This window comes from Prinia subflava, chromosome 2, assembly GCF_021018805.1.
Source record: "Prinia subflava isolate CZ2003 ecotype Zambia chromosome 2, Cam_Psub_1.2, whole genome shotgun sequence".
Taxonomy (NCBI): Eukaryota; Metazoa; Chordata; class Aves; order Passeriformes; family Cisticolidae; genus Prinia; species Prinia subflava.
The window spans coordinates 73420043-73438123 of NC_086248.1; the positions used below are offsets into that span (position 1 = coordinate 73420043).

The 18081-nt window shown below is 36.4% G+C and overlaps 1 long non-coding RNA gene across 1 annotated transcript; it reads left to right on the forward strand.

The window, feature by feature from the left end:
- Window positions 1–6709: 6709 nt before the first annotated feature.
- LOC134547767 (uncharacterized) lies at window positions 6710–16437 on the forward strand. The gene is made up of 3 exons (XR_010079599.1): window positions 6710–9570; window positions 12127–12169; window positions 15614–16437. It is a non-coding gene; the product is annotated as an uncharacterized LOC134547767 (long non-coding RNA).
- Window positions 16438–18081: the final 1644 nt, after the last annotated feature.

Here is an 18081-nt window from a genome sequence, read left to right on the forward strand (position 1 = left end):
ACAATAAACCTATTGACATCTGGAAATTCTTTGTCTTTGAAAACTAAGAGAAAATTGTCTTCCTCAAAGGTACTGGAATGCATGCAGAAGATGTGAGAAGGAAATAAATTGTCTTACATTAGAAATCATAGACAAATTTTCTGACTTGTTCTAATGTTTTCTATCTTAAATTTGAGGAATTTAGTCATAGAACCCATTATGCTGGAAAAGACCTTTGACATCACAAAGTCCAACCAAAGACTCTGTCCCTAAGTGCCACATCTACACCAGGTATACATTAAATACATCCAGGGATAGTGACTCAGCCACTTCCCTGGGTAACCTGTTCCAAATCTTGACAAGCCTTTCAATGAGGAAAAGTTTCCTAATTTCAGGATCTAGACCTCTCCTGGTGCAATTTTAAACCATTTCCTCATGTCCCACCACTTGTTACTTGGGAGAAGAGATTGTTTTGTATACTCTTGGTATCATTCTGAAGTTTTTATAGCAGTGACTTTCAGGAATGATTCTGTACAACTCGGCAGTCATTTTTCCATAGAAAATCACAAGATAAAATCCAGAATTCCAACAATTCTAGTCTTCCTTTCAAGAATAGATTTGTTCTGTAAATAATGGTAAAATTCCCATCTTTTAACAGAGAAAGAAATATCTGTGCAAAGAATGAGATTACAGGAATGATAAAAGAGATGCATTATACTGAATTCAGAAGAGCAACAACTTTGTTAATGTCTGCTAAAGTCTTATTGTGTATGCCAATACAGGTAGCTTGTGACTGCACCTGATGTCACTGTGATGTATTTCTAGGATAATTTGGAGAGGTGAAAAATCTTTGCAATTGTCTGTACCAGTCAGACATGATAAGAGTCATATTGTTAAAATTACATGTTGTCTTTATTAATGGGCTGTATATGAGAAGGAAGTAGCAATATATGCAGTATATGTAATGCAGAGCTTCTTAAATTTAGATATCCAATTTTTTCCTCTGTTTTTTTTTTTTCTGATTCTAATTCATGGGTGTCCCCAAAAAATGAATGGCTGTCTCTGAAGACCAGTATCTTACATGGCAAGAACCACATCTTGAAATTTCCTTTCTTTCCGCTGTCTGCCAGAGCTATCTTGGTAACTCATTTGAAAACACACTTTACAGGGAGGCATAGATCTTGCCAATTGTGTTTTGCCTGGTGTGAAACCTGTTTGTATCCAGGAAATAACCTTTGCTATACTAATTCTCTGTTTAACTATCTTTGCCTGTCAATTATAAAATGATAGGAACAGTTTAGAAGATTGTCCACTGATTATATCATACGAATATTGTAGGAGTCCATGTTTCCATGGATCCTCCACAGAGAGTGAAAAGTACAGAGATAGAATTAAAACCATTAGAAAAATTAGAATATATAAAAGCTTTAAATGCATAAAGTAGAAATCTAACCCTTAGCTTTAAGCTTTACATGCCCTAAGCCCTAGTTGTCAGTGTAGAAGGACACAGCTTCAGGCCTAGTGATAGAGTACAGACATAACAAAAATAGAGTAGGGTACTGTTTATAATTTTTAGTATGAGTTTTATGTACAAGGTAGAACCTTATGCTAGTAAGATAGAGTTTTACATTAATAGATATGCTATGTGCGTAGGTTTTGACGCTGATCTTCGTAGTTTTACGAACTTTAGAATTGTACCTAGATTGGCTAGTGTGTAGATAAAAAATATGAATATGCATTTTGCAATTTGGGATAAAAAGCCTCTGTGTCAGTCAGTCAGTGGATTGGAGGGATTGGAGGGATTGATTGATTGATCAATCTGATCTATCGATCCAACCTCCACCTCCTGCAGCCTGAGGAAGGAGCCTTGCTAGGGAGCCGGATGGGATTCTAAAGGTACCATCTATTGTAGCCTGGGGTCCCGCCCCTTCCCCCTGCGAGGGTGCAGGACCCCGGGGATCTCTCTTGGCCCCTGCGATCCCGTCCCTTCCCTTTCCCCCTGCGGCGTTTGCCCCGGGACTCTGTTCGGGCCTGCTGGGGAGTCTGAGAGGGTTTGGGACCCCTGGGACCCCTCCCTGTCCCTGCGACCCCCTGGACGGGAACTCTGTGTGGTTTGGGATCCCTCACTGTCATTGTGACCCTGTGATCGGGGACTCTGTTTGGGTTTTGAATCTCGGGGCCCCTTTCTGTTGTTGTGATCCCCGCGGCCGGGACCCCTGTCTGGGATCTGTGATCTTGTGTTCCCTTTCTGTTATTGTGACCCCACGGTTAGAAAATCCTGCTTGGGGTCAGATGGGAGGCTGATTTACCTAGAGGCTGTAATGTCAGATATGTGCCTTGCTTATAGTCTTACTAGAGTCTTGCTTGTTAAGAATTCTATACTTTGTTTGCTGTCTCATTAGAGTTGTGTGTGTTAAGATTTCTATGCTTTGGTTATTGTCTTGTTTAGACTTTGTTTGCCTAGGTTTATAAGCGATTGTAGAATAAGGCCGCTCTCAGAACTCTTACGCCTTCAGATATGTGCTTTTGTATAAATAAATTACTCTATTTAGATACTAAGATGTTGTAAGACCTTTGAAGACTTTTATATCCATACAATGACCTAGGCAGAATATCTTGCACAGCAATGACCTCCTTCCTCTTTACTATGGGTAAAAAAAAATTATTTGAGGTGCTTGTAAAAATTGGCAACAACTTGCTCTAAAAGTAATAGAGAAATAATACAACTCCTCAGTATAAAAATTTCAGGTGCATTTTTGTTCTACAAAAAGATAAAAAAGCCCATTAGATTACAAATAAAATGCAATATTGCATTCTGCTCTGCAATCTGCTGTGTTTGTTAATGATGATGCAGGCAGTAAAATGCTAGGCAAATCCTATTGACTCTGATGAAGAAAACCAAGATTGACTAGCAGTGACGTTATTTTTGCATGGACTGGAGGTTTATACTTCAGACCTAAAGGGACTTGATCTGACAGGAAAATATAAAAATGCTGCAGTAACTTTTAGAATTAGCAATCCTTAGGAAGGATTCACTTTTGTGAGAGTGTTTTGTGAGATGTAATGTCTGTATTACACCTTTGATGAATTTATGGGTAAAGTAGGTTTTACGAGTATGGTGCAGAGAGGCATCTTCTAAAAACTCCTGGTTCTGGGAAAAAGTTCAAAAGTACTTTCATGTATTGAAACTTATCCTCAAGATCAGAGTTGCTGTTGCTCACTGCAGAATCAAGTCTGAAATTGTCCTAGAGAACTCAGCAGAACTAAACAGGACAACGTGGTCTAACCACTGAATTTTTTCAAAAATGATAACAGATGGAAGTGTCACCTCAGCTGGAGACCTGAGTAAAAATCATTATTTCTGAACTCGCTAGAATGCCAGAGATTCCACCTTGTATCAGAAATAAAACTTCTCAATAATATTACATTTCTATGTGAGAAGATCCTGGAAAATACTGAAAAGAACTCCAACTAGTAGATGTTCAAAAGCAGATGCATAACTTCATGAGGCTTTATAAGGGGAAGATTAATTCTTAGAGACAAGGAAGTACATAAGGTAATGTTGTGAAGAAAATGAAATTTTCTGTGTTGATAAGTTTTTCTGCCAGTCCTCAACATGTTACAAATTGCCATTCTCACATCTAGAGAAGCAGAAAAATGGAGGGAAGCATTTTCCTTCTGTTGAGCCCCATTTTTTACCTCTTCCATTCAGAGCCCTGCTCAGCCCAGCAGAGCTACATTTTCCAATGTCTTCCATGTGCAGAATGATGCAGTCCTTGTTCCCACCTGGGAGTCTGCCTGGCCAAAAACTGACATCCCAAGGTCAGTGAATCTATGGAAAATTTTGTAGTGGCACCTAAGTATTCAAGGTTTCACCATAAGAAGGTATCTTCAAGCATTAAATGCCAAGATGGAATGACCTAAGAATCTCAATTCAAATACATTCAGAGTTACTTGAAATGGATGTTAAACCATGGTCTTAAGGCCCTGTGCCATGTACAAGACAGAAGAAAGAGGGTTGCAATATCTTATTTGAGATAAGTACAACTACTACTGAAGTTAGGATTTTTATTTAAGTAATAGAATGCAGGCTATTAATGACAGGAAATCTGAAATGCTCAGGAGTCTTATGAACAACATGGAATACAGAACTGACTTGTTCTATAACTTCTTTTTCTTTCAATTTATTCCTGAAAAGGTAGTCATAAAGTACAATATCATTTTCTGAATGAATGGAATCCTGAATTCTTCCTGTTTGGCTATACAGAAAAGTTGGATATTTGATTAAATTTCTCAAAAGACTAGGATTTGTTTAACTTGTGTTCCTAATGACCTTACAAATCTGGCATGAAAAGCAAACTGGAGTTCTTATAGAGAGGGAAGATGGAAAATTGGAGAAATCATACTTTTCCATAATGGAAGATCTGAAAAGAAGTTAAATTCAAATTGATGCTTTCGTTGTACTGCAAACATCTGTGTCCTGAAACCAATTTTACACACAGCCAGTGGAAATGAACACTTCCCATGTGTGCTGGCCTAACACTAGAGAAATGTTTAGGGTTGTTGGAGAACTCTGGGATGAAACACTTTCCTTTGGAAAATGGCAAGCTGATGAAGTAGAGGCTTTTTTAAGACTCAGTTCCTTTCAAAAACCTTTTGATTTTTGAAAGAAAAGTACTGACACTGCCAAAAAAATTTTGGCTTAACTTTTATTAATACAAACTTTCCATTTTTAGTTCAAAGCAACTTCTCATTCCCCTAAATTAATTAATGTGAGACAGTAATTAATTCACTTCAGACGCAAGTATGAAAGCATTATCTGAACAACCTGCTCAATGTACTATTGCCAGAGAATGATTCCATGGCAGAACAGAAGAAACAGCATTTGCATATTTTTTCTGAATAGTCTTGTGAATATTAATGTTATTTTAAAATATAAGTGTTTCATAGCATTAATTATATATAACATAACATGAACACAACTGAGCACCAATAAAGTAAAACACAATCAATTAAATAATCTAACAAGTGTTACATTAGGATTTTTGCTGAGAGGCAGCATCTTGCACCTTTCATATTTCCTACCTTCCACACAGCAAGAATGTGCATTTTCCAAGAATCAGCATGTGCTTAACCTGGTCACTTGAGGACCAGGTCCTCTGTCAATCTATCTTCTATTTGGCTCTTGAACAAAGGCATTATTTTCTGAATCAAAAGACTAAAAGTCTATTCAAAGAAATTATGTTTGAATAGGCAGATACTCTTTTGAAGTATGTTGTAGAGAGAAAGAAGAAAAAGAATAAAGTGAAGTATTTCTTTATTTGCTTTTGGCAAATCCAGAAGATAAGCAGACTAGACTGAGAAAAAATAAATTAGATTCTCCTGATCATCTCTTATTTTATTCCAGTTCAAAGACAGATAGCCATCCAGCATGCCAAATCTCAGATTATATGTTTGGAAACCATTTTGATGTGTCCCAGTTTTCTGAGCCCTGAGATGTTAATTTTCAGTTTATATTGCATACAGATTGTTATAAGGTGGGGTTTTTGATAAATCCGAAATACGCTAGGGACCTTGCTCATACTGTAAAGTCAAAATCGGGAAAGATGAAAAAATCCTCAAATTAGTAAACATACAATATCAAACAGTATTTTCTCCATATACATTGCACTAAAACTAAATAAATAAAATAAATAAAACTAAATAAAGCAAGGCTGTGGGCTCACAGACAAGTATTCTTTTCTGGATTAAGCTCTTTTTTTGGAAAAGCAGGTGCAAAACATGAAGAGATTGCCAAGGCAGTTGAGTGTGTCTCATGCTGGACTTGAGGAAACATGTTGTATGGTCATACTCAAAAAGCAGAATGTATAACTATTAACTAAAGCTCTCAGCAGTTAGTAAAAAAGACCAAACCAAACTAAACTAAACCAAACAAATGCCCACAGTTTTTGATTTTGTTTTGGGTTTTTTCTTGTGGGTTGTTTGTTTGTTGGGGGTTTTTTTTTTTTTTTTTTTGTTTTGTTTTTTTGGTTTTTTGTTTGGGGGTTTTAATCATATGATAAAGTTCCACATCTTGGACAGCTGTTAGGCTCCATGGAAGAAGGTGTTAATTTATAATTAAAAGAGAAGTATAACAACTGGAAATCATTGGAAAAAACATTGGGAAATGTTCTCAAAGGGATGTGTTTAAAGTGTCACATCCAGATTTCACCAAAACAATTAGAAGTGAGGCACAATGGCATCTCTGTGCTCAAAATTATCCTACAGTGAAATACCTTGGGTATTTTCATGCCTATAACCTCCATTCTGCCAGGTCCTGTGACAGTTGGTCTGCTGCAACTCACAAAAATCAGAACAAACATTCACAAGCTTCTGCTAAAGTTATATCTTATATATATTTTACATTGATACATACTGCACATCTATTTCTAAAAAAAAATAGAGTTGCGTAGCTTTTAAACTAAAATATAAGCTGTGAGTCCTGAAGTCTTGAATTATTACCAAAAAACTGAGATTGCTACTGATCTCTTTCCTTCCTTCCTTCCTTCCTTCCTTCCTTCCTTCCTTCCTTCCTTCCTTCCTTCCTTCCTTCCTTCCTTCCTTCCTTCCTTCCTTCCTTCCTTCCTTCCTTCCTTCCTTCCTTCCTTCCTTCCTTCCTTCCTTCCTTCCTTCCTTCCTTCCTTCCTTCCTTCCTTCCTTCCTTCCTTCCTTCCTTCCTTCCTTCCTTCCTTCCTTCCTTCCTTCCTTCCTTCCTTCCTTCCTTCCTTCCTTCCTTCCTTCCTTCCTTCCTTCCTTCCTTCCTTCCTTCCTTCCTTCCTTCCTTCCTTCCTTCCTTCCTTCCTTCCTTCCTTCCCTCCTTCCCTCCTTCCCTCCTTCCCTCCTTCCCTCCTTCCCTCCTTCCCTCCTTCCCTCCTTCCCTCCTCCCTCCCTTCCTCAAATGTCTTGTGAAGTGCAGTGCCAGTCTGTGAATAACTGTATGAGCGGAAAAGGTTTTACATTAGTTCCTTCCCTTTGTTCTCTCTCTTCCTTCCCTATTCTTAGCTTTTCTAGCTGGATTTTTTCTTTATTTTATTACCTATAGTACCCTGTAGATATGTTTTTCTGTTGTATATGGGTTTTTTTCTTTAACAGATATCATTATCATGTAGTTCAATTCAATTAAATTTTATTCTCTGAGTATTTTTTTTTCATTCTAACTGGTGAAACTCGAATTGATACAGGAGTAAGTTTTAACCATTCCCTTTCCCCTTTTCTCCCTGTGAATTATGCTGGAGTACAAAAGGAATGGCAAAATTTAGTTATGGGTTTGTTTTTGGTTTTGTTTTGGTTTTTTGTTTTTTTGGGGGTTTTTTGGTTTTTTGGGTTTTTTTTTTTTTTTCTTTTTCTTTTTTTTTTTTTTTCTTTCAGGGACCACTACAAACAGAAGAGAAGTGCTCAAGTTGGTATTCAGAGTGATGACTCAGTCTAATGGAAAATCTAGTTGATGTTATGCTCTTCTCCAAGGATTGCACATATGGAGCTTGTAGATGTTTTGCTGTGTGTTCGTATTAACATCATGAATCACCTGTTGTGGGGCCTACTAAAAATTAATATAACTTAAAAAATATATATTTATTGCCTTTGGAAAGGGCTGATAGGAAGAATCCAATATTATGAAGTGTCTGAAGTGCTTAAGCATTGCATTCTGGATTGCAATTGTGTTCCTAAAATGATGTGTTTGATATATTAGCCAAATTTTATATGTACTTGCAAGGATTATCAAAGCTATTTAATTAAGTAACTAAAAAAATAGCATTGTTGATTTGATTTAAAATTTCTCCTGCTTGAGAAAATATATCATTTTTATGTAGTATCCGTTATGAATGAAATGCAACTTCCAGCTCCTTTTTCTCAATTCCTACATATACATTTTCCTTTATAACAAACAAACAGTTATAAAGCTCTGAGAGCCCACAGCTGTTTGTGTTAGGTGGAGAAAACATGCCTCTTTTTGCTCCTACAGAAAAAAAAAAATGTCAGGTTCAATGTGCTGATAAATGTAAAAGTGGTAATATTCCAAGGTGGGGTTATGACAGAGGCAGCTTGTTAAACATATCAAAGCATACCCCAGATAACAGCTGAATTAAGCTGCATTGATTCTAGTTGAAATTATACCTTCTATACATGAAATTTAGCTCCACTAGTACATACCCCACCCAAACATTTGTTTGTTTTCTAAAACTTGGAGTAGTGATGCATATGGAAAAAAGCTAAAGAGTTTCATATGTTCAGAAATTGTGCAGAACAATTAAACAAGATTCCATTCAGATTTAGCTGTTGTGACAAGTAAGAGAACAAAATGTGAACTGCGTGCAAAATATTATTCCCCTTTTGTGAACAGCATTCAGGATTTTTTGGCTTGCAGGCTGAACAAGTGACATGGTTAGTTGAGTGACACCTCACTTCCAGCTAATTCTTGGCATCAAACTTAGTCTTGTACAGCTGCACTGACTGATATGAGCTCTACCATGGGATATGGTGCTGTTAGATCAGTGCTTTGGAGAATCCTATAAAAGCCTTGCATTCCGAGCTAGAAGATAAAATGAAGTGGGTTTCTTACATTTTGGTTTTGGTTTTTTTAAGCCTCAAGAGGTCATATCTCATTAAAATCAATGGAAATTTAACATTAAATTCAACGTCAGTTTTTATTCTCAAATGAGAATTTATGCACTTGTGGGACTTTTCATGGGTTCTACTGGGACAATGCATTTGAGAAACTAAACACTCCCTCAGTTTTAAAGAGTCTCTGAACACATCAAGCATGATGAGGTAAAGGAAAGTTTTGAGATTTATGTGGATTACTGAAGTAATGGTTAGGATGGGAGGAGAGGCAGCTCTTCAGTGTTGGTTCTGTCTGGGATGGAGTTAATTTTCTTAGTAGCTGGCATGGGACTCTGCTTTGTATTTGTGTTGGAAACAGTGTTGATACTGTGTTTGCACTCTTGCTGAGCAGGGCTGGCAGAGCACCAAGGCCTTTTCTGCCTCTCATCCCAACCCAGCAGCAAGTGGGCTGGGGATGCAGAGGAAGCTGGGAGAGACTAACTGGGACAACTGACCCCAAGTGACCCAAGGGATGCTTCATGCCGTATGGCCTCATGCTCAGTATATAAACCTGCAGAAGGAGAAAAGGGCGGATCTTTGGAGTGACGGTTTCTGTCTGCCTGAGTCACCTTTCTGCAGGCAGCTGAACACCTGCCTGCTGATGGGAAGTGGTGAGTGAATTCCTTGCTCTGCTTTGCTTGTGCATGCCGTTTTTGCTTTGCCTATCTCAAGACATGAATTTTGCTTTATCTCAATACATGAATTATCTCATTTTTGCTCTTCCAATTCTCTCCCCCATCCCACCTGGGCACAGTGAACAAACAGCTGCATGAGACTCAGTTGCCAGCTGGAGTTAAACCACGACAGTCACCTCTCCACCCCTTGTTCAGGGACTCCTTTTGATTTGGCAGTTTCAGGCAGAGGCATTAGTGTGCCCCAGCCAGTGGCTTCCCAGCAGTGCCATGAGGATTGCAGAAGCCTTCCTGCAGCACTCGCTGTAACTCTGTCCAGGTAAGCATTAAAGAATTGTCTGAAATCACCAAGCACTGACATTGATTTATAAGTTCTGGAGGTGTATGCTGGAATTCAGTACCTAGCCATCTCACTTGAGCTCTGTGGCTCTTTACAAAGAGTAGTGAAGTTTTTTGTAGCTCTATCATCTTTAAAAGCCACTCCCTTGTAAAGAGTTTGAGGACTGTTTGGCAAGTTATCCAACATGTAACAGTGCTGCCTATAAATTGTGGCTATTACTGTCACTCCAGATGTAAATGAAGAAAGTAAATTTATTTATATAGTGCTTAAATGCAAGAAATAGAGACATTCTAGGGATATAGAGGAAGTTAACTCTCAGAACATTTCAGCAGGATATTGAGTAATTGAAACAGAACCTTACATTATAGCATCACAACAGCATTAAAAGAAATTTTCACCATCTGACATGATGGCAAAGGGAAAGACTGTTTCTATCTGCATCTGAAAGCAAGATAACACATTTTCTATGGATCCTAGCAAGATGAACACCAACAGTTTGTAACTCCTGAAATGCCTTGAAAAACTGACAGATAAAATTATCTGCAGCCTATGTAATAATAGCCATTCATAATGGCTCCTATAGTACCTGAATTCATGTCTTCTTAAGTGCAAAAAAAAGTGAAAGTAGGCAGTTTCTGCAAAATCACAAAACATAAAACTTAGCAAGGTATATCCCTGAGGTAATGAAAAAAGTCAGTTATCTAAAGTCAGTTTTTTTCATGTGCATTTAAAATTAAAAGAAAAGAAAATGCTCAAGAAGGGTCAAAGAAAATATGGCAAGCATATATAAGATACATTTAGGCATATCAACTGACCAATCCTTTAGTTTCAGAATTCAGACATATTCTGGAAGAAGAAGAGAAATCTCATTTCACTAGCTTTTTTATTAACAAAAATTACTCGTGTTCTATGATGAGATGGAGGACCAAAGGCATCCAAAATTTGCTTTTTGGGAAGCAGTTAGGACATTTACTTCCATAAGTGGTTGCTAGACCACATGGATCTGATGGAGGGAACAGTCTGCTTGACAGGGAAAATGTCTCAGAGTGTGCATGAGAGGCAGTATAGTGTGACCCTAATGAAGGCAGCTTCTTTTCCTCTTGGGTAGTATACAACATAAGTGCTCAAAAGTCTTAAAAACAGTAGAAGGAGGACTACTTGTAAATTGCTTTTTTTCTGCTACAGCTGCAATAGTGCTATGCTACAAATTTTACTATCTGAATCTATTATCTTTAAATATTCTGTGCTTTTTACTCTTGATATTGTCCTATTAGGTTTTGGAAGACAGATCTTATATTCAGTAGAAGATGTGGGCATCAGAAAACAATTGATGGTGCCCTGAGCATTTCATCACTGTTGTAGCCTCTGAACACAAATCTCCAAAAATTCAGGAATGGCAAAACCAATATTTCTTCTGGGACCTTTTTCCAGTCTCCTTTCCTCCAAGATGACCATGAAAATAATAACTTTTGTTCTTGAATTGGGGAACATTTTCTTGTTCAAACAAAAGGAAGTTAGGCATTACCTGGAGGCATTATGTCTGAATAACTTCAAGAATATGAATAATTATGTTATTTTTCTGGTTTTTATACTGGATAAGTAGTGACCATTAAAGCTTCACAGCATGAAAATGTCTCCAAATATTTAGACAAATGATTTCTACAACAGCAACAAATTTTCAATTATGATTGCTGTTAAGCTGACTGTTTTTTGCAGAAGTCAGACTTCTTTCAGTTTTCTTAACAAAAGTCAACATTTCAAAAGAAAAATTCTGCTGAAAATGTTGGGTTTTTATCAGTGTTTATGGTGGAATGTAGCTGCTTATCACCCAGCTAAGTTTAATATATATATGTAGTAATGAAATTATACTTTGAATCTATAAAAATAACCACATATTCAAATGGTGATATCATGGTCTCTCCTATGATACCATCAATAGAAATGTTGGACCTTGACAAAGAAGTTCCCTGTCTCTCATGGAAAAACTCCCAAATGCACAGCTGCTTTCTGAGAATCAAATGCAAACCACAGAAATTATATCTGTTTATTATATATGGTTCTGGCTTTTTTTTCCCCAGCTGCTGACACCTTAATAACACTTGAAAATAGCCAAGAACTTCATAGTTCCTGGAGAGAAATGAGATGTATTGCTTAGTCCTTTTCTGAAAGAACTTCAGGAAATCCTTTCCTAAAAAAGTAGACTTCATTATTTGTTAGCTTTCTTTGTTCTTTCTAAAAGAATGTTTATCCTGGACAGCTTAACTTTCTTCCCTGCCAGTCTACTTGCCTGTGCTAATTAAACTAGATCATCAGCAAAGCACAAGGGACAGAAGATAGGACTGTGGCCATTGCATGCAGTTAAGAAAGGACTTTCTGGAAAATGGGGCTGTTTTTTGCCCTGTTTCTCTAACTCCTTATGTATCCCCTCACATAAGGATCACCTGATCCTGGCACGAGAGATCAGAATAGCAATGTCTTCCCATATGATGACAAAAAAATCCTCACCATCTCTTTTTTTTCTTTTTGTTTGTCAAGCTTCCCTAACTCGAGGACTTCTTTTGGCACTGCTGCACAAGAGGTAATTAAACAACTTTCCCCTGATACAAAAGACATTATCCATCTCTCAGTTTAATACTTCCTATGTGGTTTCTCCAGAGTCATTTTAGGCAGCTGCAAGAGCAGAGAGGATATTGCAGTCCTCACTGCTGGTTCAGTGCAAGTGATGACCCTGTAATGGCTGGGTTTGGGCTTCTGCTTACAGTAGAAGCCCTGAGCATCCCCTACAGCTGCCAGCCACTCATAACAGGACAGCAGAACTGCAGTGACAGAGATAGCTCCTGGATTTTACTCACCTGAGCAGGATTGTCCTCAGTGTGTGCTGAGGTTAAATGTTCATAATGAGCCTGGGCAAGAATATCTCTCCAGATTTCATATTATATAGAGGACTTTTATTTGAGATTTCAGTCCAGACTTGTTTGGGAAGCAGCAGCAGGCAGCAAGCATCTAAACCCATGGCCAAATTAGATGCATGTGGCAAAATTTATGAAGGAGGAATGTACAGCAACATGGCTTGCTTTGAAGACAATACCAGGTTCTAATAGTGAATCTCCTGTCATAGGCAAAATAAAACTATTTCCCATCTGTAACCCCCTTCTGCTTCTTGTTAGCTAGCCATGAGTGCTTTATTACTGCAAAAGTTGTAACATTCGATGAAATGCAAACAATAATAATATATTTGCTATTATCACCAAAACTTTCTGAAGCAGGGAACCTCAATTCAACCCCAATATTCTTTGAGACAATCTTGCTCAATCTTCTATAACTTTGTTCTTGCACTATTTCTTTGGGTTTTTTAGTATTTTTCATAAAAACCCCAGGGATGTAAAACCAAGCATCAGTGGTGACCAGTTTTGCCAGGATAGCTGAGCACGTAACTTGTAGAATATAATTTTTTGCCAAATAATAATTATGTTATTAATGTATATCCAATGTATACAGATGTAACACAAAAATTATGAACATATACTGGAATGGGAAAAGAAATCAGTTTGATCAGTTTTCTGAGAAAACCTAATTTCTTTCCACTGACAGAAGAAATTGTTTTTTGAACATTGCTGTTGTTTTTATTCAGCCCTGCTTATAAGATCAGTGGCATAAGGTGATGATGCATTTGCATATCTGTACAACATTTACTGAGACTTCTGACTGTCTCTAGCTCCTCAAATTAGATGCAGCTGTAGCTGCAAACACAGAGTATGGCTAGCTGATCCACTTGCAAGTTACTAAAAATATATTTGAAACAGTAGAGATGTCACAACTGAGCTAGTGAATATTAAAAAAAAAAATAGATTTCCCAGACCACTTCAGTTTTTAAATTATATTTTACCTGATATAGAACTATTTAAATGTTTAACTGACTGAGCTGAAAAATAAAAACAGAGGATAAGGTAAGGGTACTACTACTACTACTACCACTACTACTACTACTACTACTACTTGTAAGGGTAGTCTTGATAAAGCAGCTGTACCTGTGGCAATAAAAATTCAGCATAAGATTTACATAGAAGATGCCAAGGATGGTTGTGCTCAAGAAATTTCCACTGGAGTTATGTGATGAGGAAACTCATTTTCACTATTTGAATAGTAAAAATTCCAGCTAAATGTTACTAACAGTTCAGACATCACTAGACTTACTATTTATAAAGAGTTTAGGTTCGTCTGTATGGTTTAAATTACAGTCAGGATTAAAGGACAAAATTTGAAAATTCAGCTTCAAATTCAGATATATGATTTTATAGCTTTCTGATGTGGGTCAAAACTGGATAGCAAAATAATTCTAAATCCACTAACTGTATAGGCTCTATTGAAACTACATTTCTTAAAAAATCCTTCTTACCTGAACCCAAAGTACTAGAAGGCTGGTAGAGCTTAGAACACAATTTGACTGAAATTTATCTTGACAGATGTCTAAAAAGACCTTGTCATATTAGATTATACTTTAAAAATCATTTTATAGTTACGTGTGTATATCTCAATGTGTCATTTTACTGGGATGTAAAAATACATCATAGTGCAAAAGTTCTGATTCAGCTTCCTTTGAACTCCATGGCATTAGCCCTACTGACTCAAAGAAGAGTTAAACATTCCTGCCATGTCTTGTAATAATTTTCTGCCACTATCATAGTTCCTTTTAAAAAAATGAAACTTTTGCCTTTGAAAAAACGGAAATAAGAATGATAAAACCCAAAGATAGCCCAAGTCCCATGCTACCTTTGTGGTTCCGAATACGCTCTTCATTTCATGAATTTTCTCTGGGCAATCTCTTTTTCCAAACTTCACTACTGACAAAATTGAAACTGTAACACAGGGAACAAGCTTTCATTTTCCATCATCCATTTAAATAAAAAGTTGAAAGAAATCCTATTGTAAACATTCTGAGGTAATTTTCACCCTTTTCCACAGTTTTATCTTACTCTGACCTACCTGTTCTCATGGCTTTAAGGAGTTATTGCATTTCCCTTGAAACAAACATGTCTTTTAGATGTGTCATTTTTCTTGCTCTTGTTTTTTAAAAGCTTGAGAGTTGAATAGGATCAGACTCAGTTGTGATTTGTCACATGTTCCTCAATAAGGTTTTTGTTTACATGGTATGCTATTTAACATGCTTTCTGGGTACTCCTGTTAAAAAAATCCTGTCTCTAAAATCATAATTATTATATGTATAGATATTAAATAATCTTGGGTTTTTGTTAGAAACAGTTTCATTTCTATTAGTTCCTGATTGTTTAGAAGATTTTTCAGAAAAATAATATACTTGCTCATGGGCAATGTCACTGAAATTCAAGTTTGCATCTTGCCCAGAATTTTGTGAAAGGGTGTTTGAAGTTATATGCAAACGACTGGAAAGCAAGCAGAAAATTCTTTTAGTATACAAGAATTTTTTCTGCTTTGTAATAAAAGATGAATTTGTCACTGCCATTCCTTTAATGCAGCTAATATCTGGGTATTTGAGGAAAAACTGTATTAGTTGTGTAATTAAGTTCTGTTGCTACAACGATATTTGCTAAAATAACTTAATGACATAAGAAAGCCTTGTATGCCTGAAATTTTTGAAGATTTTCCACGTACAGTAACTTACTAGTAATTATGTATTATCTCTGCTGATAAGCCCTGCCTTGACACACTTCTCAGTCTATTCTGAGGTCAAAGCTGCCCTGAATCTTCACTAGATCTGAAGGAAATTTTTAAAAAGTCAAAATAGTACTCAAGAAATGTGTCCCCTTTACAGATGAAATTCACTATCTAGCCCCAGGAAAGACTGAGAAAGTCCAGCAGCTGTGTAACTGTGATCAAATTTCTCTCCCAATATATATTTAGTCCCATAGGAGGCAACCAGTGAAATTAATTTGAGTTTATTTTCTGTATTTTCCCATTTATCAAGATAAAATTTGGCACTGTTGTGTTTGTCCTATAACATCAAATGTACAATGTCTTCTTTTTGATATCAATCTCTTTCATGTAGCTATCAACTAAGACTACAAAAATCCAGATTGCACTGGCCACTGATGGAAAATTTTTCAGACTGACAGAAGAACTGAAAATAAAAGTGCTTCCACGGTGAGGGATGAAAACAGTCATGGGATCATAATCAAGTTGTATCCCTGTGAATAACTGTTTTGTTAGGCCTGTACTAACATAGATGAAGGCAGAATTTATGTACGCTCCTTGTGAAAACATACACTGCTGTCAACTAGTCTTTTAGTTTCTGTCTGACATTAAAATCTGTAATTCTTTTTAAAAGAAAACATAAGTGAACAGGAAAACAGCTTAGAAATTTAAAGAACTTGCAGCATGTAATAATTTTAAACAAAAGTCTGACTGCCATTTAAGATGTACTAAATGTATGTTATTCTTTATATGCCATGGGAACTACAACTCTTGAAATTCTTGAAGTCTCCAAAAACCTTAATCTGTACAAAAAAAAAGAAGAAAAAATTAAAACTGTTCTAGTGTCTGTCAATATGCACTTTACTTACAGTGGTATATAAAACAAAGCAGTTTCCTAAGAACCAGTAGTATAACTCGTCTGCATAAACCAGTGACACTGATTCTTGTTCTGAGAACTCAAGAGTTCCTTTTAATTATCCATCAGATCAAGAGAAATTATCTCTCTCTATGAATTTAACATTTGATTTCTGGAAGCCAATACTTTTAGAGTTTGCTTTTAGAGCAATACATTTAGCGGCAACAACTAGGTAACAGAGATCCACATCCAAATACAATATGCATAAAAGTGATTCCAGGTCATGCAGCATGATAAGGCATCATTTCCATCAGAAAAGTTTGTGTAGTGCAACACTCATTTGCCCTGCTTTTACTGCTCACTTTATGTTTTTTTATTCTAGAACACATCTCACTTTTTTTAGTTTACAAAAAGATTGTCAAGGCCAAAAAGAATTCCTTATTTCCTTGAGTGCTGAAAAAGAACAATTGTCAGACTGTTGAATGACACTTTTCTCTTTATATCTAGCAATCTATCTCTGTACTTGTTTTACTGGGCTACATTTAGTGCAGCAGTTACAGGTGAGGAATTCCTGCAGTACATTCAACAGCATGGCTTTCTTCCTTCCTATCTTCCGCAGGACTGGCAAGTGCACTTCTGTCAGCATCTGTCATCTTTCATGAATGGTTAAACCACCTAAACATAAGTTCTGGACTGTAAAATACTTCTGACTATATGAAGAATTCTGCATAGTGATCAATGGTGTTCAATCAATGACAATGAAAAATCTGTCAGTGACGATCGACATTATTTATATTTATAATTATTTATAATGCAGAAGAGGAACATGCATTATCAAACAAAATTCTTAGGTCAGGCCCCATCAAACAGTATTTATTGGGAAAAAAACCCCTCATTCTCTTCTGGTCAGTACTAACTGTGTCTAGTAGTGTAACTTAAAAGAAGTGAGAAACAATTTTTTTGTCTATTTTTTGAATGCAATAGAAAACACAATTGAAAGCCAGTCAAAATTTGTCTTATTCTTTGAACATTCAGTCTTCAAAAGGAAATAACTGATAAACCTTGAAACTTCTTTCACATGAAAATGCTGATAAGAGCCTTCTAGGAGAGGATAATTTTCTGGAATATCTTCATTTTTATTATATTTCAAGTTATTTCAGTAATCTGAACAAAAATTGAGAGTTATTCAAGGTATTTATCTACATATAATTGAATCATGGCTGAAATGTTAGTTCAAAATACAAAGGATTTCACACATTTAACCTCTGTGGTTCTGTAAATGAAATGTTTGATCTTTACCATGGTAAATTTAAGCCAGTGGGTTAGCATCAAGCAGAAGTATTTGGAAAGCAGGGAACAACATAGAACTAAAGAAGAAGAAGCATTTCTGGAGAGATAAATTTGTGAACTATATACTTAATGACATTACTCGGAATAGATTGAGAAGAAGTTATTAAACAAGAAGAGGTTAAATGTGTAAAATCCCTTCTATTTTGAACTAACATTTCATCCATGATTCAATTATATGTAGATACATACCTTGAATAATTCTCAACATTTCATTTACCTTCACCTCTTTCTTATTTTCATTACTGCTCATTGTCCTCTTCCCTATTACATTCTTGTGACATCTGTTGGTGTCTTGATGCCTTGACAAACAACTTCTCCATTTTCTTCCAATTCTATTTATCCCATAATCTTTAGCAGTCATGGCAGATTCCCTTGAGAAGATTTCTGTCTCTGGGTCAAGATTTTCTTTGCATTATTTCATGCTATTTCCCACTGAAATTAGTCAGTTCTTGTCATCAGTATGCCCATGGTTTAGGATTCAGTTCTAAGTCTGTACATAAATTCTATCTGCTTTAATTACCATTTGAATCAAGGTCGCATAAAAATATTTACCTGACCAAATTTGTGTGTATATGGTCTTAAAAAGTAAGGTACACTGACTTGTGTAGACTCAGGGA